General features: G+C 42.3%; 1 protein-coding gene and 1 pseudogene across 1 annotated transcript in view; one reads left to right on the top strand and one right to left on the bottom strand.

Moving 5' to 3' along the window:
• Window positions 1–21211, bottom strand: part of MID1 (midline 1) — a 401570-nt gene that overhangs the window by 315317 nt on the left and 65042 nt on the right. The gene's annotated exons all lie outside the window — the stretch shown is intronic.
• The window catches only part of LOC138986505 (uncharacterized), a 166707-nt pseudogene continuing 151112 nt past the window's right edge, over window positions 5617–21211 (top strand).

Consider the following 21211-nt stretch of genomic DNA (forward strand, 5'->3'; position numbering starts at 1 on the left):
ATGGTGCCAGCATGTCTTGGTGAAGTGCCAGTGGGTGCAGTGGAATGCTGAGGTTGTAAGCAGAAGGATAAGCATGTGACAGTGAAGCAGCTGAAGAGTGAGAATGGAGAATGAAGATGAGAAACAATAGCTGGGGCAAAGAGGACTCTGACCATGGGGAAAGAGAAGCCTGATTCAACTTATCTCAACATGGAGTTCAGTATACACAGCAGCAATATTCGCCCTGCCCTACCCCGTCCTAAATGCAGATTCTCTTTTCTGAGCATATACAGCCACAGTACTAGAGAAGTCAGGAAAGAATTAGCCAGAGGCTAGGCCTTGAAGAATAGGTTGCATCTGTTTTGAATATGTTCATGGCCCATGCGTGGCACTGACCTCTTGTCAGAGAGGCCTCTGAACCGCAACACAAGAAGATGTGCTGATCTAGAAAATGCTTACACAAGCACTTACACACTTGAAAAGAAATCTTCTGTGTCTTTGGCATGCCAGTTAAAGACATTCTAGAACTGCACCACCCATCACCTTTTTTTTTTTCTTTCTTATTTTTAGAACTGGGATGCCATACGGCATGAGGGGTAAAGATAAATGAGGGCAGGTGAACTGCAAAGAAGGCATGCTGTTAGCTCTTCCTTAGGTGACCTTGTGCCTGCATACGTCCATGCTCTTATGGCCCATAATAGCATAGAGCAGAGGATTCAATTATTATCATTGCATTCTGCTGTTTTTTTAAATATATAGAATCTGCTGCTGCTGCTGCTGCTAAGTCGCTTCAGTTGTGTCCGACTCTGTGCAACCCCATAGACAGCAGCCCACCAGGCTCCCCCGTCCCTGGGATTCTCCAGGCAAGAACACTGGAGTGGGTTGCCATTTCCTTCTCCAATGCATGAAAGTGAAAAGTGAAAGTGAAGTCAGTCGTGTCTGACTCTTTAGCGACCCCATGGACTGCAGCCCACCAGGCTCCTCCATCCATGGGATTTTCCAGGCAAGAGTACTGGAATAGGGTGCCATTGCTGAAACATTAGTAAAACCATGGTAGAACAATTGCTGTAATATCTTAGGATATTGCTCTATCTGGAGCCTTTGAAAACAATCTAACTTTGTAAAATCGTGACTGTCCTATGTATATTCTGGAAATTTTCTTATGAATGGGGAAAGCAGGGAAGTAACAATGTATATTACCCATGAAGAAGAAATTTCTAATAAACACAATGTATAGGCAGTAAAAGGCAAAGATCTTCAGTGCACAGTTCAGGGACTTTTTACAGAGGAATACATCCATGTATTCCTTCCCAGGTGGTCGAGTGGTAAAGAACCCACCTGCCAATGCAGGAGATGCAAGAGACGTGTAAATCAGACTTTACACAGGACATGGGGCCCTCCCTACTTTGTGATGAGGGAGGAATTATCCACAGAATTTTCAAGATAAGGGAACAGTAATTCAGGAAGTAAAGGCCCAGCCAGAGACCAATAGCAGGGCTTTTAATGTTCAAGCTCCATGCTCTTCTCACCAAATCAGAGGTGTCTTTCACAATGCCACATGGCTGACATGAAGCAAATTGACCTTTATGGTCTTTATTTATACTCAGGCAATTTATGGAGGTTAATGAAACGAGAAAGAAGGGTAGTACAGGGACTTCCCGGGTGGCCCAGTGGCTAAGACTCTGTGCTCCCAAGTCAGGGGGTCTGGGTTCGAAATTCAATCTCACATGCCACAACTAAGAGTTCACATGATGCAAGTAAAGATATAAAAGACCCAGCACAGACAAATCAATAAGGTGAGTAAGTATGAGAAGAACTGTAGAGCAGTGATTAATTACCGAGTCCTGGAGTCAAATCCCTGTTCCGTCATTACTGGTTGTATGTCCAAGACCAAGTTTCTTTCCTCTAACAGCCTTAGTTTCTCTAATGGTAGAATAGGTTTAAAAATAATCTTTTCACTGAGCTGTTTTGAGGATTAAATACATTCATTTATGTAAAGTCTTAGTGTAAAAAACTTCTCCACCTGTACTTACTATTTTTATTATCTCAAGAAGTGGATTATACTCTTTCCTTCAATGTGGACTTGCCCATCAATCTAGGATGCTGCTTGTGGGCTTGCCCTAAGAGCACTAGGCATTTTGAAAGAACGGATTAAGAGCTTCCCCAAGAAGTAACTCATCTTAAAGTTCAGTCAAAGCAATCCATAGAGATGCTTTCTAATCATTGGTGAGAAATGTGCACAGTGATCAGAAATCAAATGTGAGATGTGGAACCAAGCCTATTAGCAACTGAAGCTTGACTTAGAGGAAATGTGCAAAAAAAAAGGAGAAAACAGTTCATTGTGTTCCTGCCAAGGGTATCTGTATCTTGTCAACATCATTTTTGCTTAAATGCCTCCAAATTTCTGAAGCCCAGAAGATAACCTTGGACTTTTCCAGCTAGGATTTTGCTAATAGGGTGTTAGAAGATAAAGGATTGCAATGACACTGTTATTTAATTTGGAGAGAAAAGATAAACTTAGGAAATAAATAAGACTACCAATTTCAACACTATGAGGCTTAAAGTATGGAGTTATTCTGGAAATGTTTTGAGATGGCAAGAGACCTACAGGCTAGGAATCTGTGTGCAGACAGGATATGCAGATCAAGACAGTAGCTTTGGGCTCTCAGCTGCACCCTGAATCAATGCAAGTGATAACAAGGTAGGAATGACAAAGATAGGCTTTCTTTTCTTTTCTTCTTCCCAATACTCTGTTTTAGTCTTCTTGTTGCTTAGTCGCTCAGTCATGTCCAACTCTTTGCAACCCTGAGGACTACAGCCTGCCAGGCTCCTCTGTCCATGGGATGCTCCAGGCAAGAATACTGGAGTGAGGTGACATTTCCTTCTCCAGGGGATCTTCCGTCCCCAGGGATAGAACTCAGGTCTCCTGCATTGCAGGCGGATTACCACTGAGCCACCAGGGAAGACTTTTTGTCTTAGTTTATTAAAAAAACAAGATTTCAGTATTTGAAAATAATTTTTATTCTTTTTACAGCTGTTAAGAATCTAGAGAAAGGTAGTTCCAAACTTGTCCACTGGGGAAGGAGACAATTGTTAATGTGCTGAGCTTGCAGTAGGAACACCATAGAATAAAGCCAAATGGAAGATTGATTCCACTGTTGCAGGCAGGGAGACATTCTACTAAATGAGCAACTTGCGAAATGATTGTGTAAAATGAAATTTCAAGAAGAAAGTGGATTTAAAACGAAAAATAGTGACTAACATTTAATTTAGATGCTTTGTCTTTCTAGGGAAATTAGTTTATAAATTAATGATACTCAAGGTTATAATTGGGTGGAATGTCTGAAGAAAGAAGTGGCTAAAACTAGCTATATTCAAGGTAAAGAAAAAAGTGTGTTATAGGTCTATAAAACTCTTGGTTAAAAAAAAACAGGAGGAATAAGCAAAGCTAGGCAACATTTTAAAATAAGATGAATTTGATATTGACACCTCAGTCTTACAACTTAGCTCCCTTTCCCCCTTTCTGGTTCTTGTCGCTCCTAAGAGACCTCACCCCACCTCTCTGTGGCCCAGTGCCTTTGTTTCTCCCTCCCTCCGGTATTTGTTACCAATTACTGATCTCAGATAAGAGTCTTAAACTCTGGCATTAAAAGTTATCAAAACTGATATAAGCTGACCATATTTTACCTCCCCTTTCCCAGAAATGCATTTTAATAGGGATCAGAGATTAATGCCAAAGTAATTTTGGCATTTGACGTGATTTTACACGTCATTCAAGGCTGTGGCCAGAAAGTGGGAAGAGGGAATAAGGGGGAAGGAAAGGGAAGGACCCACAGAAAGGTCTTCATGAAAGCACACTATGTTAAACATAAGAACCCCTTCTACACATGTGGAGCACAGACCTGCCAAAGGCACCGTGGGCTTACTGCGGAAGGGCAAATTTAGCCCTTCCACCAACCAACTGAACTAAATCTACTTTTCTCAAAAAGCAAAGAAAGGGAATGTTCTACAATACCATATTAAGACTTTTCTTTGGGAGTACCTTAAAAACACTTTCAATGGTAAAGACAAATTGCTTGTGGTTTAAATATCCAGAGGGCAAGATACTTTATCCCTGACTTCTTGATTTCTTCAAATAATTACAAATTATTCTCAGTAGAAAAATTAGACTCATTTTCTTCACAAGTCTATGAGAGTTTCAAGTCCCCATCCTAACATAAGTGGCCCTGTGGCATTGCAAATCTCCAGTCAGTGGAACAATTGGTTGACTTTGGCAGTCTCTATGACTAATGCGCTAACTCCAGCCGATCGAATGAACTAAAACCAAGAGTGTTTGAATATTTGGTCTACAGATAAGCCTACTGGGGGCATTCAAACAAATGAGGTGAACTTGACTTTTCTGGTCCTTTCAAGATTATGTTCAGAGGAAAGGTTACCCAACAATTCAGCAGAGCCAAGCCAAAAACATCCACTCCCAAAGCCTTCCTTTCAACAACAAACTGTCTTTGCATTTTGCTAAAATTTTGTTACTTGGAATTAAAAGCTTATTAGAAGCAAGTCTCCCCTGCAAGCTGACATATTCAATTACAGTCATCTGTTCTAGAGAACAGACTGCGTCTAGACAAAAGAATACCACTGTGGCTTAGAAGGAACACGATGCGTTTCAGAGGCTGATTTGAGGGCTGGGTGACCGTTTTTACGATCTGTGCTGGGAACACCATCTGATAAACTGTTTTGCAGTTTCCCAAATGCATGTAGAGACAAAATGACCTGAATGACTATAGCTGAGAACAAAAAAAAAACAGTGAGAGTAAAGGATGGAAGAAGAAGGCATAAGCCAAAGAGAAATAGGAACCAGAACATTAAAAGCGCAAAATAAAAGCAAGCAAACAAAACCAGATTAATAGAAATTAAAGCCAAGATTCAAGCTTTGTGAGAGAAAAAATTCTAGTCTTTGTTGCACGTTCCAGGATCTTCGCAACAGTGTTTAGGGCTGGGGTGGTGGTGGTGGTGGAGGGGGGGTGAGTTATTTATTCCCACGTTTGTGGAATAAGAACAAGCAGTTGGCTGGCTACAAGAAATTAAGGATCTGTCCTGGGAACTTCCTCCTCAAACAGAACCATATTGAGAGCACACCACAGGAAAGGGAATAGGCTAGGCGAACTGGCTGGTCCTGATAGAAACTTGTAAGAAAGCAGTCTTCACAGTTTGAAACGTTTCGGCTTAAATGCACGTCTAGCACTTTAGCGACTAACAACGCAGTAGATGTGTTCGATCTTGGGAAGAATCTCAGTTTAAATAAATTTTCCTAAGATGAGTTTACATGTGCTATAAATCACGTGGGCTCTGCGAGGCCATTGCCAATATGGAAGAATAGGACTCTGCTCCCCAATGTACCCCCACCTCCCCATGTCCCCCAACCCCCGGCCCAGGAAATTGGTCATCATTCTGAGAGACTGAAAATGCAATCATTGCCAGTTTTCTGGTTTCCATGGCTTAGAAATCTGAGAACGCAGGGGTTCATTTCTTACTACATTTGCCCCCTAGGTTGGAGAAGGAAGAGGCAAATAAAAGGAGGGACATGATGTTGGGTGGTTGCTAAGAAACATGCAACTGAACACAGACAGCCACTTAATAATGGCCAGAGGGGGTATGCGCTGTGATAACATCAGCCATGATAGCGCTGCCTGTCAGCGCAGCAGGGGCCAGTGCGGTGGGGAGAATGAAAAGGAAGGCAGTCTTGTTAGGGAAAATGTAAGAAGATCTGGAAAGGGAAATGAAAGCCTAAGGCCACTCTCCTACTGAGATGGTGCCTTGTGGGAAAAGGTAAGCTTTGTGCTATTTTCTACTAGTAATGCGGGTGGGTGAGACTGCTTTCCACTCTGCCACTTGCTCACGTGGTAGCCCAGAGGTCTTTGAAAGAACTGGGCCCTGTGAGTTCATTGCTCAGGACTCCAGGAGTCAACCCATGTGCCTGACTTGATCAGCCTCATCAAGACGGAAAAGGAGGCTTCCCTGATGGCTCAGTGGTAAAGAATCCACCTGCCAACGATGGAGACACGGGTTCAATCCCTGGTCTGGGAGGATCCCACATGCTGCAGAGCAACTAAGCCCATGAGCCACAACTACTCAGCCCACAGGCCACAACTACTGAAGCCCGCACGTCCTGGAGCCTATTCTCCGCAACAAGAGAAGCCACCACAATGAGCAGCCCATGTGCCGCAGCTAGAGAGTAGCCCTCGCTCGCTGCAGCAAAGACTCAGCACAGCCAACTATAAATGATAAAATAAATACATTTTAAAAAATTGAGAAAGGAAAAGGCAGATTCTTTACCACTACTGCCACCTGGGGAAGGCTGACCTGTTATATAAATTTTCCTAATTAAGGCAAAGGCTATGCATGGTAAGACAATAAAGGGATCATTTGTGTGTGTGTATGTATTAAAATTTTTCTCTAGGCTTTAAACTCATTTCTTCATGGAAGGCTTCCTCGCATTCCCTTCCTTCTTGCCTGAACTTCAAAGCAATCCATTAAGTAGTCTCTCCTTTGAGCCCCAAATTTGTGAAACTTCTTTTATGAGGAGACATGCTTATGCATGTAAGATCTGCACACACCTTCGAAAAAAATCCTCCCATCATACCTTTGAAAACCCAAAGCTCCAGACATTAGGCCTGATTTTTCAGGGAAAAAAGAGGAATTTTTTTTAAGATGTATCAGTTCTTCAAGCTTTTGGGATCCATTTAATGAGCTGGAGATGACAATGGTTCATGAGATGTTAGTGGCCCAAATCATGAGGAACTTCCAGTCTTGCTGCCCCTGGGAATCATATATTTCTGTTGACAAATGGCTCCAGCTTTCCGCATTGGGCTGGCCTCTCCCCTGCGTGCTGTCCATAAGGCCCTCCTTCAAGCGGCCCCATTGTTCTTCAGCTCCCACCCATCGAGTCAGCTGCCATGATGCCAAGACACAGAGCCAGCAAAGGCAGAGTGGCATGGTCCCAGGCCTGGGTTCAATTTATAGCCCTCTCTCATGGGACAGAAAACAACTAAATGTGCAAACACACCTTTGATTTATGCAGTGCACTCTGTGAAGTCTGAAATTAAACAACAAGCAAGTTGAGATTATGCTGGTCGATGTGGCTAGTCTCAAAGATTTATACACTAGCCTGAACAACTCAGAAGGAGGGCTGAGTTATAGATGAGTGCAGATTTATAGGTTATTGATGCCTCTACAGCAAGACAACTCTTTATTTATATGAAGTGACTATAATGATGGGTTGTTCTCACTTGAGTCATTTATTGCTATGAATTAATCCATCCTCCAAAGCTAGTGGAAGCTTATCATCACTATAATGAAATCAATGAATGGAAAACAAAGCCAGGTTTAGGGAGATGTAAAGCCAGTTTCGAGGTTATCAATACACACCCTGGTGGTCACATTGCACATATGCGATGTCGCCCCGAAGAAAAATGGTTTCATCCACAGTGTGCAGTAGATGGTGGGTTATCGGACAAACAGGGGTATGACCACTGGTACGTTCACCTTCACTAAGTAAATGTGCCAGAGAAATCTGTGACGGACATGTGGGTCCCATGGGGGGTGGGAGGAACACTCTGGTACTGTCATAAGGGCCAGAAGGTGTTTGCTGCTGCAATTGCAAGTGTCGCTTCTTCCTACTGCTCCTCTGCAGTCATCTCTGGGCTCGTGCATATTTTTCATTTCTGCAGAGCAGACTATTTCAGGAAGGTTCTGACCCTATCCTCGTGCACAGTCACACTATGGGATGGGGAATGTTTCATGTATCTTCACTGCCAGAAAGGCCTCTACTAAGAGTTCACCATTTCCCCATCCTCTTTTTCAACTTTGTCTGAAATTCCCATCAGAGGGGATCTTCCTCAATGTTTGATTAGACCTGGAAGAGCCCTGTCTCCACAGGACACTGATAAATTGCAGACAGTCTGTGGAGAGGAAGGCCCAAAGCATCTGAGCAGACATCATCATCAGAAAAGTTTAAGTGTGGTCCCTGGACCCACAGCGCTAGCACCTCCTGGGAACTTGGTAGAAATAGGGAATCATGGGCCTCACCTCAGACCCACTGAGTCAGAGCCTACACTTGGACCAGAGGATCTGAGGGAACATGACACTTTACACTGACCTTGAAGAAAGAAGAGCAGTGCTGTTTGGAACAAGGATGGTCAAACCAAGATGACTGAAGAGATGGTTGGAAATAAACTGGCTATTGTGTCAAGGACTCTTCTAGAACAGTATTCTACCCCTTGGTTTCTGAAGCAGGTTGAGCATCTGACTATTCACAAGTACACATTTGCAGATCACATATCAGAGATTCAGGTTCTACTGATCTGAGGAGGTGCCTAGGAATGTCCACTTTTAGCAAGCACCTTTGTGATTCTCCTGGTTGTTGCTGCTGTTGTTTAGTCACTCACTTGTGTCTGACTCTTTGTGACCCCATGGACTGCAACCTGCCAGGCTCCTCTGTCCATGGGATTTCCCAGGCAAGAATACTGCAGTGGGTTACCAGGAGATCTTCCTGACCCAGGGATCAAATCTGCACCTCTTGCATCTCCTGCACTGGCAGGCAGGTTCTTTACCTCTGAGCCACCAGGGAAGCCCAGACACTACTGACCACTGCTTCTAAGTCACCGTCCTAACTTCATGGCCGTCAGCGTCCGATCTGGTTGCTGGGTAACCCAGGACCGTTCTCAAATCCATGGCCATCTTCAGATTTACTGACCACGAAGACTTGAAATTATGGACCTGCATTTGCTGTTTGCTTGACTAGAGTTATGCAAGACAGCTGATGAAGTGGGAGTCTGTATTTAGAAGGCCACTTGTGAGTACACATGTGTTGAGGGGAAATGCCAGTGATTCCAAATGGGCAGTGGGCACAGGGTTATGTCACTAGTGTCACAGTGACATCTGCTGGTGATGCTGCCACTTCAGCCGAAAGTGATCCAAGGTCAGTGCAGGATCTCTCTCAGAAAACTTTCTCATTTCAAACAAGGGTCTTTACCGCCTGAAATAAGAGAATTTCAGGTCTGACGTTGACTGACAATTGGCCCTTGTCCTCTCTCTCCTGTCTCCAGGCTTTGGAAGAAACACCCAGCTTTCCACATGGGGGCTTCTTTCACAAAGGACTTTGCCTCGTAGGCAGTGATTTGGAAAGAGTCTTCCCTAAAAATGCCAAAGGAAGGAGTACTTTCCTGGTAGCTTCCCTGGTGGCTCAGTGGTAAAGAATCCGTCTGCCAATGCAGGAGATGTGGGTTTGATCCTGGGGTCAGGAAGATCCCCTGGGGAAGGAAATGGCATCCAGCTGCAGTATTCTTGCCTGGAGAATCCTGATGGACAGAGGAGCCTGGTGAGCTACAATTCATGGGGCTGCAGAGAGTCGGACACTACTGAAGTGACTTAGCATGCGTGCATGTGTCACAGGGTGATGGAGAGGATTAAATGGGAAAATACAAGGCGATGTATCTAGTAAAAAGCATTGTCAACCTGCTCCCCAAACAGTCCCTCCACCCAGAAACTTGCAAGAGCAGATGGAGGCCAACAGCCTAGACCTCTTCTTCCACAGCCTCTTGCATATTCAGATTTCTCTATCCTCTGCAGTGAACCTGGCACCCAAGTGGGGACATTGTTTTGTTGCATAGCCCATCAGATGAGGACCTGTTTTGTTTTTTTGGGTTTTTTTTTTTTTTCCTTTCTCTTGCTCGCCTCACCTCTCAGAGTCTATTACTGAGTTCTTCATTTTGTTTTCTTCAAAAGGAAATTCTGCAAGGACTTCACTCTAAGCTGCCCAATCAAAACTCATCTGAGGGCTTCCCTGGTAGCTCAGTGGCAAAGAAATCTGCCTGCCAATGCAGGAGACATGGCTTCGATCCCTGGTCCAGGAAGATCCCACATTGCATGGAGCAACTAAGCCCGGGTGCCACAACTACTGAGCCTGTGCTCTAGAACCTGGGAACCACAAGTGCTGAGCCCATGGGCCCTAGAGCCTGTGCTCTGTAACGAGAGAAGCCACTGCAGTGAGAAGCCTGTGCACTGCAATGAAGAGTAGTTCTTGCTGCCAAAACTAGAGAAAGCCCGCGTGCAGCTACGAAGACCCACTATGCCAAAAATAAAGGAAGAAATACATTAAAAAAAAAAATATATATATATATATACTTCAAAAAATGCATGCATTTTTACTTCCAAAGGCCAGGCTCCTGTCTGCCCAGAAAGGGCCCTTTCATCTGGCAGTTTTTAATCTAGAAACAGTTAGAATGGCCCCTTCTCCTCTCTAAGTCCTGCCCTTTTTTGCAGACGCCTGTTGAATCTGGCCCGTGTTGCCTCTGTTTGCTCCAACGGCTTTTGTGGTATGAACGGGAAATGGGAATAGGATCTGTGGTGGGAAGGGGCGGGTGGAAACAGAAATCTTAAAAGACAGAACAAATGAGCGCTGAGCCCCCAGCTTCCTTGTGTAACATCAGTGGGAGTCACAAGGTTGCAGAACGGTGGCAGTCGTCTGCTAACTAGGAGGGTGAACGGTATGCTCTGTGTTCATTTGGCTGAAAAGAGTCTCTTCCCTAGTAAGCAAATTATTGATTATAAACTGTTATGATTCAATCGGAGCCACTGTGGCCAACTGTATTATTCCATCTGCCTTAAATATCTGCTGTGTTCCCATGCCAAAACCCTTATGAAATTTCCACTGGAAAAAAAAAAAATGAGTAGCAAATTTGGGTCTCAGTGCTCATATATAATTTCAGATTTCATTAATGGTTATTAAATATATGCCCTGAGGAAGGATAAAGTTCCTCATATGAATGGAAAGAGAATTGAATTTATAAATAAGGTGACTCTGTTTTCAAGGACTATTCATTAGACATATCCAGGACATACTTAAATAAAAAAAAAAAAAAAAAACAACTTTCAAATGAAAGGCACTTAAAATCTCACAGGATAAAAGTGTTGGGAAAATATAGTCTTGTTTGAAAAACTCCCAAAAAATCCCATGTCTGAAACATATTTCTCTGCTTGGAATTTGAAAATGAATTTTGGGGAATTTTTTTTTCTAAGTTGTAAAATATTTTTATATTGTGACCAAAAGATACGCATATTTAGGAAATATGGGTGTATCTATTGGTAGGTAGAAACCTGGATTCTAAAAAGAATGTTATAATTTTTAAGACATCTCCTTTTAAGAACCACAGTTATGAAGAGATGAAGAGAGGCTATTTAGGCAATTTTGACTAAGTGAAGTCCTTTGAAGCTTTAGGCTACTGAAGCCCCATAACCTGGACAATATATTCTTAGGAGCTGTCAAACATCCAAGTAAGAAATTCAAATCTTTTTCAGAACTATTGCAAATCTCCTTAAATCTGTGAAAAATCTTAGCTTACAGTGAGTAAATAGATGGCGAATGTTCGAAAGAGACAGTGAAGCTGTCAAAAGTTTGGAAGAAAGAAGCAGAGCAGTTTGGTATTTTTGTTTAGGGCAAGTGAAGTATTTGTCTGAGTGCTAAATTCCTAAGGAGAGATATTACTAAACTCAAGACTTCTGGGTCACGTGAGTTTTCTGACATCTATTTACACTGAATTGTCTGATTAGCACAGAAGAGACAAGATCATTTTGTTGTCACTGCTAGCCTGAGGCTGCCACACAAGGTATCATGAGAGATAAGATACACAGAAGGTCTTCCAGAGTACTGAGTTCAAATTCCAGCTTTTCTCAGTGAGAAATTTTTCTATTTGAATTTTATGGAATTTTATCTTTGAAAACAAATAATTCTCAGAGAGCAGCTGAGATGAATAAAACCCTTCCTGCACTATCTTGTACTGATTTCTCACATGAGATGCACTCTATGAAGGAGGAGATGAGATTAGCCTGACCTGTGGGACCAAAAGGCCCCGTAATCTCCACAGTGAGTCTCAGATCTAGGGAACATTTGCCTTGGAAAGTTCGTATCATCGCAAATGAAATCTCATTGTTCAAAAACTGGAATTATTCAGTTGTAGAATACATCAAACATAACTCTTATTTTGATGGTATTCTATGTATCCAGATTCAACAAAGTTAGCCCCAAACATATGAAAATGTTGAGCTTTACATTATCCTAATTTTTTTTTCTTTTAAGTCTGAATCTAAGATGAACAATTTATTTTTAACTAGGCTGCTTCTCATACCCAAAGTGCAATGCCAGAGAACTTGTAGGAAAAGTTTGAAAAAGCCATCCTAAAGTGACATTTACATAAGGGGATAAGCCTGAAAATGCTTGTGTAAATCCTATCCATCTGGTTAGAAAGTGGACTGTGGTTGATGTTTGTTTGTAGACTAAAGATTTACACAGAAATGCTTTGGAAAAATAAGCAAAAAGCAATATGAATCCAAATATGCCTGATATTAGGCTACAGAGCAGTATAAGGGATTCCTAGAGAATATTGGACAGGGAGGCCTGTTGTGCTCTGGTTCATGGGGTCGCGAAGAGTTGGACACGACTGAGTGACTGAACTGAACTGAACTGAACTGAGAGAATATTGCAGAAAACAAAAATCTCCTTCCTTCCCTGAAATAGTAATGGAAAGTAGAAAAAAATGAAGAACATGGACTCATTTCCATTGTCCAGTATACAGATTCTTTCCCCCCAGAGCTGCTGATAGGAGATAGTATCTAATCTGGCAACAAACATGGAAAAAAAAGATTTTAAACCAACAAACTAAATGTCAAATGATGCTTTCATGGAGCAAGGGGAGTTACTTGTCATTTCATAGGGAGCAGGAGAAAAAGAACAGATTTATCTGTTTCTTCAGTTCAGTTCTGTTCAGTCACACAGTCGTATCCGACTCTCTGCGACCCCATGAACTGCAGCACGCCAGGCCTCCCTGTCCATCACCAACTCCCGGAGTTCACTCAGACTCACGTCTATCGAGTCAGTGATGCCATCCAGCCATCTCATCCTCCGTCGTCCCCTTCTCCTCCTGCCCCCAATCCCTCCCAGCATCAGAGTCTTTTCCAATTTGGTACAAGGCAGACGAGAGAGACCCTGGCTAAATCAGAATCTCGCCAACCCCCAAGCCAGGGGTCCTTATTGCCTGTATAAAAGCTCAGGTGGCAGTTGTGGAATCTCAGATGAACTAATAAATATGGAGCGAGTGAGCGTTCAGCAAGAAAGAATGTCAGCAATTTACCAGTGGACGCCTCGGAGCATGTTTTGAGTACATCTCGTCACGGTTTTCAAAGAAACCAAGTTCCAGAAACTTCAGAATGGCAGAGATAGCCCACTGAAGTCGAGAAATTCAAGAACAAAAATCAGGCTGGGACAGATGGTGAAAAGGGGACATGGCTTGTTTTTATTCTGTTGCTAAATGCTTTCCCATGCCAGCACACCCAAAGTTACTATGAAGAAGCAGACAAAGAAGGTGTACTTTGTCCAAAGTTTGTAATAAGTCGAATTCCACTCTATGATGTGAATCTGTCACTAATTTTCTTGGTGACCTGACACCACCTTAAGAAATGAGTAAGATACCCAGGAGATAATCCTCTTTCGATATTTATGCACACATGGACACATACGGTCTCGTATGGAGAAGCAAAATTAAAAACATACAGCAAATAGCCATTTGCAACACAGAAGGTTTCTGTAGTCTGTATAAATTAATCTCCTTTGGAAGGAAAAAAATCCATGCTATTTATTTATGCAGGTGTTTTCAAACAAGTTTCTCAGATTATCTGATGGTAAGTATAATGTTATCATCTACAGAAGAGTAGTGAAACTTAAAATCAAGACATGGCATGTGTGAAGCAAAGCAGAGAAATTTCACGAGGAGCTTTTAGTTTTGGGAGGAATACTGTGAACTGAGTATTAAGATTGACTGTACCTAATTACAATGCTAAATCATATAGCGAACAAAGACAGACACAGGGAAATACCGGGCTCTGCGGCCTTGCAGTGAAGGCCTTTGGGAGCCCCCAACTCCCTCCCTTCGCAGACAAGGAGCCTGAGATCCCGGACATTCCTATCATGTGAAATCACACACACAAACTCAGGTCAAGGCTACGTGTTCAGTCATTTATGCATGGATCAGAAGGGGGAGATAGATATACACACACTCAAATGCATAGAGAAAGAAAGGATGCGAACACAATGCCGCATGCAGGGGTGGGAATGGAGCATCCTCCAGGAAGAAAACACAAGCGCTACAGAGAAAAAGAACTCGTCAAACCATGGTGAGCCTTCCTGCTGTGCACTGAAAGGCTGGATGGCAGAGTGGGACTCTGAGATGAAGTGAAAATGACAAGGGAGTCCCATTCACTTGTAAAGGATGCCTGCAACTTCCCAGGGAACCCCCATGGCATGGTCAGCCTACCTCTGTGTTGTCCTATGAAACCGGAGGTCCCTCACCTCATTTAAAAACCACTTCCTCTCTGAAAAATCTCCTCTTTGCCTGGAATACCTGGACCTTTCAGTCTCATTCATAACATTTTGACTGCCTCCGGCGTGCACCCAGAAACCTCGGCATGGTGGGCTTGTCAAGGCAGTTTCTGGGGTTCCACCTCCTGCATTCCTGACTCAGTTATTTGGGGCAGGGGGGCTGAGAACCTGTATGTCTAACAAGTGTCGCAGTGTGCTGAAGCTGCTGATGCACAAGTCACAGTTGGATTCACGACCCTCACTATAGCAGTTGAGGTTGGTTGAAGCCAGATTACTGACTTGATGGATGAAAATGATGCCCCTTTATGGGACCACATAAAATATGGTATATGCATCTGGCACTGGCAGTGCCATCAGGAAAATGTTGACAAGCAACCCTTAAAATTTTTTTCCAAAGATGGGTTTAAATGATCTCTGTATGCAACATCGATGGCATGGGACTTAAAAAAATTGTCTCCATAATAAAAGCAAAATGAGTAATTACTATGACTGTTGAGGTGGATGCATGCAGTTCCAAGAAGTGTGGGGAATATTTATGTCATTTTGGGGGTAAATTAAGTATTTCTGAAACTACCTCACTAGAAAAGAACTTTTTAAAGTTCTTTTAATTACTCTTCCTTTTTAAAATATTACAGAGTTTAAGCTGGACAGGCTTATTGTTGGATTTTACTTTTCAGCAGAAAATGGAACTCGATCCAAATAAAGAAATGAATGTTATGCTCAAGCCTGCTATTCAGAACCATGTAGTTATCTATAAATTAGGTTTTCTGTTTTGGCTAACTTATTATGTACAAGAAAGAAAAATAATAGTCATTTAAATATAGATCTGGGGGCAACTTGAAAATTTATTAATCCTGGTAATGGTGTTAAACCATATTAATGTACATCAACTTCTCTCACAATTCACTTTATATTTTGCATTGAAGACCAGTTTATCTATCAAGACAAGATACAAGGCTTCTTTGTTCTAAACTAGTTTATTTATTCTCTTGATTAACCCTCATGTGATTCTGCAGGCCACTGACAAGGAGTTTTGTTAGGTCTCTGAATGGCCGTATGTCTTCTTGAAAACAATCTTTACTAGTACTTTTTTACCATGTCAGTCTCCTCCACACATAATTAAAATAGAGTGAACATTTTCTCAAGCTTTAGGAAAAGCTGCTAAAATTTAAAGAATGCAAATCACAAATTCTATCTGCATAACAAGCAGATGAAATGAACTATTGAAAATCTGTACATGGTTAATTAATTTTGCACTGGCTGGCAAATGGTTACAGATGTTCCCCAGTTTGCATCTTTCATCCTGTAAAACGCTTGTTTTCTTCACAGAATCTCCCAGATAGTAACTACTCCATTTTCAAGGGACGTGGGAAACATATATGTACATCATTCTAGTTGAATACTGGAGGGAGAATGAGGTGGTAGTCTCAACTTGCTTGTGCTGCTTTTAGGCTGTGAGGCAACTGGAATTAATGATTTTCAGAACTTTCCCCTGCAGTGTGAGGTGACTGGAAACACAAATACATCAACACGATTTCCAACGCGATGTGAGGTAAGGAAAGCTTGCGGTGAATGATGCCCACGGGCAAGGTCACCTTAGTCACTTTCTGCCCATCTGTGCAGCCACCTTCCTTTACCCATTACCCTGGGGGAACCTGTGTAGTCTCCCTGCTTCAGAGAGCACCTTCACCTCGCCTTCCACTCCCCTCTCCCGCCCCCATCCCTGGTTTCTCCTTAGTCACTTCTGTCACTGACATCACCGTGCTGCTTGCTACATACATGATTCTCTGCCCCCATTTCATGTGCACAACTTTGAACTCCTCTCTTCCACCTCTCTTCCACAGGCCACCTCTGCACTCGGTTCTTTAGCAAAAGAAGTGTCCCTGTGGTTGGTAAAAGTGAAAGTGTTAGCTGCTCAGTGTTGCTGACTCTTTGCAACCCCATGAACTATAGCCCACTAGGCTCCTCTGTCCATGGAATTCTCCAGGAATCCTCCACTGGAGTGGGTAAACCATTCCCTTCTCCAGGGTGGTTGGTAAAGCGTGACTTAAAAACAGTCATACTAAGTATTCCAGGCAAGTGAATTCACCTGCCAGATATATTAGGCAAGAGGCAGCCCAATGGCAATGCTGGTGGGAATGTAAGTTGGTACAGCCACCATGGAGGAGAGTATAGAGGTTCCTCAAAAAACTGAACATAAAACTACCATACGATCTAGCAATTCCACTCCTGGGCATACATCTGGAGAAGACAAAAACTCTAATTTGAAAAGATACACACATCCCAGTGTTCATAGCAGGACTATTCACAACAGTCAAGACACGGAAACAACTTAAGTGTCCATCAGCAGATGAAAGGATAAAGAATATGTGGTGTGCATATACAATGGAACATTACTCAGCCATTAAAAGGGATGAAATAATGCCATTTAGTAACATGGATGGACCCAGATATTATCACCCTAAATGAAGTCAGACAAATATATAATATTGTTTGTGTGTGAATCTTAAAAAAATGATACAAAGAAACTTATTTACAAAACAGAAACAGATTTGCAGACATAGAAAACAAATTTATGGTCACCAAAGGGGAAAGGGGGTGGGAAGGAACAAATTAGGACTTTGGGATTAACATATACACACTGTTGTATCTACAATATTAATGGATAACCAACAAGGTCCTACTTATAGCATGGGGAATTCTACTCAATATTTTATAATAACCGATAATGAAAAAGAATCTGAAAAAGAATATATGCTTATGTAGAAGTGAATCACTTTGCTGTATACCTGAAATACTGTAAATCAATTATATTTCCATTTTAAAAAAGAGGAGGGTTAAGGGGACTCTTGGCTGGACCCTCAGCCAACCCCCGAGGACTCCTGTCCTCTCCAATGTAATCTCACAGTACTTCTGTGCCCACTTAGCACAGGTCTCCCCTTCCAGAATGCCCAGCCTCAAGGGCACAGTCTACATGCCATCCAGGAACTGCTTTTTCAAACCAATCCATTTTTTAGTTGAACACTTTGCATCAAGTCAACCACCAAACACATCCATGACAGATGAAGGCTCAGGCATGACTGTGATGTGAGCCCTGGATAGTCAAGGGTAGGTAAAGGGTTCCACTCAGGAGAAATAAAAGTACACATAGTTCTTTTCATTAATCTATGACTGCACCATCTATAGTCATGGTAAACACTGCTCACTCTCCTTTTCTCCTATCTTTAGGGAGAGGAGGACTAGTTAGGTCTGTGTTACCTAGTTAAGAGCTCCTCTCCCTAAAGATACAAGAAGAATGTAATATAACCTACATGCATGCTTAGTCACTCAGTTGTGTCCAGCTCTTTGTGACTCCCTGGACTGTAGCCCACCAGGCTCCTCTGTACATGGGATTCTCCAGGCAAGAATCCTGGAGCAGGTTGCCATGCCCTCCTCTAGGGGATCTTCCCAACCCAGGGATCAAACTTGAGTCTCCTTTGTCTCCTGCATTGTAGGTGGATTCTTTACCCACTGAGCCATCAGAGAAGCTAACTATAGACTACATACTTCATTCCAAAACTGTAAAATGACTTATTTTCTTGGCCTCTTATTTTCTTCAGAAAACAAAGAAAATTTTAAAATTTACATTTCCTTTTTATGCTGTACCCGTAAACATCTCATGTGCTTTTTTTACTAGATTATTTGGGTGTGTGTGTGTTGGGGGAAGAATGTTAATATGAAGTTGTCTTTGTCTTGTCAAAAAATAAAATGAAAACAAAAATGGAAAGTGCACTCATCTTGAAAAATCCAGGTTGCTCTAAACTTTGGGTAATCATTGGGCAAAGTCCAGAATTGTCTGCTCTTCCGGCAGGAGAATCTATAGAATATTCCCACCAATCAATACTTCCTGCCTGGAAAATTATTTTCTAAGCTTCACCATCAGTTTTATTTTCTATTAGTGACTGTGTAAGTACCTGAGAATGGCTGGAAGTTATCTTATCACAAGGCTGGCATCAAGCAAGCTCTATTACTCAGAGCCACTAACAGTAAGGAAGTCATTCCTTTTACCAAATGCAGCCTAGGACTTTCAGTAAATTTTCACAACAGTCTAACTACATGGAAGCTGCATTCCGTTCTTTCACTGCCTGCTCCCTTTTTGCCCTCGCATGTGCACATGTACATATCCACGCACACGCACACTGCACTTGCAAATCTTCTATAGGTGGAGAAGTCGCTGCTTTCTGTAACTGGTAAACATGAAGTCGCTCAGTCACGTCTGACTCTTTGCGATGGACTGTAACCTACCAGGCTTCTCTGTCCATGGGATTTTCCAGGCTAGAATATTGGAGTGGGTTGCCATTTCCTTCTCCAGGAGATCTTCCCAACCCAGGGATTGAACCTGGGTCTTCCACATTGTAGGCAGACGCTTTACTGTCTGAGCCACCAGGGAAGGCCAATGTGCTCCAACAAGCACTGTCGTGTTCTCTGACCAAGTACAATGAAGTGCTGGCTACTCTCAGGGCAGAGTTTGGTATAAAATAGGACTCGGGTGGTTGAAAAGGGTCCAAGGAACTCTGTGAGGCTGTTTCCAGAATTCTCCATGTGCACCTCAGATGTTCCTGTCATGAGGTCTTGGTAGAGAACACTACCTCTTTGGTTACAGGGTAATTACAATGGAAAACAAGCATAATTCTGGGCCTGGATTTCAGATAATTCAAATGGATAACATTTGGAATAGTCCTTTTAATTTTAATCAATTTGTGAGTGGAAGGTTGGCCCTGACCCTTCATTTCTCCCAGCATCCCAGCCCTCTGCCATGGCACACTGGTGGCAGGCTATACTTCTCTGTCTCTTGACCTAGCCATATGATTTGTTTCAGCCTGTGGAAGGACGCAGAAGTGACAGAGTGCCAGTCCTAAGCCTTGTGTGTTTCCACCCACTGTCTTGCAACTCTGCCTTTGCCAGGAAAATGAGATGTCTGGGCTTGCCTGCTGGTCCCAAGAGAAGAATGCAGCAGAGTCCTCCCCAAGCCAAGACGAGTAAGCCAAGACTGATCAGCAGACTTGCTGCTGCTGCTGCTAAGTCACTTCAGTCGTGTCCAACTCTGTGCAACCCCATAGACGGCAGCCTACCAGGCTCCTTTGTCCCTGGGGTTCTCCAGGCAAGAACACTGGAGTGGACTTGAGAAACATCATAAATCATACCTGTTCTAACCCACTACATGTGGGGATGTTCTGTTATGCGGTATTAACTGACTGATATATCATTAAATCACTATCAGACAGGTTTGGTTTATGGTATTAATCAGGAGTGGTCTGTTTGATTAGTTTATTTTTAAATGTGATATAACAATACAATGTTACACAGTATAATCTTAAGAGAATCCTAATAGAAACAGATTGACTTTTGAGTCAGATGGCTTGATATTTATTCAGAGGGAAAGTTCCCTTGTCTTTCAGAGCTTCACTATGTGCAGCTGTAAAGCCAGAATTATCACACTTGGTAAAGAATCCTCCTGCCAATGCAGGAGATGCAAGAGGTGCAGGTTCAATAGCTGGGTCAGGAAGATCCCCCAGAGTAGAGAAATGGCACCCCAATCCAGTATTCTTGCCTGGAAAATCCCATAGACAGAGAAGCCTGGTGGGCTACAGTCCATGGGATCACAAAAAGTTGGACACGACTGAGTGATTGAGCACAGCACACCTTGAAGAGTAGGAGTTAATGGGTAAAGTATGTAATTTATGTTAGGTGTTACTTTTATTCAGTACAATGTATAAGAGAACATCTATTTATACTTGAGTCATTATTTGTATTCCGTGATTTTTTTCTTTTAATTTTTTGTTCATTTTCTTCTGGTTTCAATTACATAAACTCCTCTCTTTACCTTGCCTTAGGTCTTATGAAAAATTCAAGTACAGAATCTAACATTCTTTTTGCTCAGAGCCCCCAAACGATGATTTATCAGAAGTTCTAAGTCCCACTGAGCTATTTATATGGCTCTGGACGCAAGTTTCATGTTATGGACAAATTTTCAAACATTAAGTTCTTTGAAAGAAAATCAAGTATGGCAGATCATTAAATGTCCTCCTTAAAAAACGAACTTTTTTTCTCTCCCCTCTCTTCCATAAACTCCTTCAAATAAGTATTGGATATAACTGATATGTTTTCTAATTAAACCCATGACCCACTCTGTGTAAAGCAATGACAACAAGAAAATGCTTGCCTTCCTTTCTGTCATAGATACAGAAGTTATCTCAGTTTGCAATGGATCGTCAAATGATTTGCTGAGGAGCAAGCAACCTTTTTCTAGAAAGGGCCAAAGAATACATATTTTCGGCTTTGTGAGCCATATGGTCTCTGTTGAAACTACTAAACTGTGCCCGTTGTAGCACAAAAACAACCACAGACAATATGTAAAAAATATGTATGGATGTGCTCTAATAAAACCCTGTATTCAAAAGCACTTGGGCCATAGTTTGCAAACAGTTACTATAAACAATAAATTATAAGACAAAAGTCATGCTGATATTAATGCAAAATGAGGCACAATAAAGTTCAAATATATTCTTTAATATAATATCCACACTATGTAAATATCACTTGGGCTTGCTTTAAATGTTAGAATTTTTTAAACGTTCTGTGTAGGACAATAATAAGGTTGGGATTTATTTATTTTGGGCTTCCCTGATAGCTCAGTGGGTAAAGAATCTGCCTGCAATGCAGGAGACCCTGGTTCGATTCCTGGGTGGGGAAGATCCACTGGAGAAGGGATAGACTACCCACTCCAGTATTCCCGGGCTTCCCTTGTGGCTCAGCTGGTAAAGA

The sequence above is a fragment of the Bos mutus genome, chromosome X (assembly GCF_027580195.1).
Source record: "Bos mutus isolate GX-2022 chromosome X, NWIPB_WYAK_1.1, whole genome shotgun sequence".
In the NCBI taxonomy this organism is placed as follows: Eukaryota; Metazoa; Chordata; class Mammalia; order Artiodactyla; family Bovidae; genus Bos; species Bos mutus.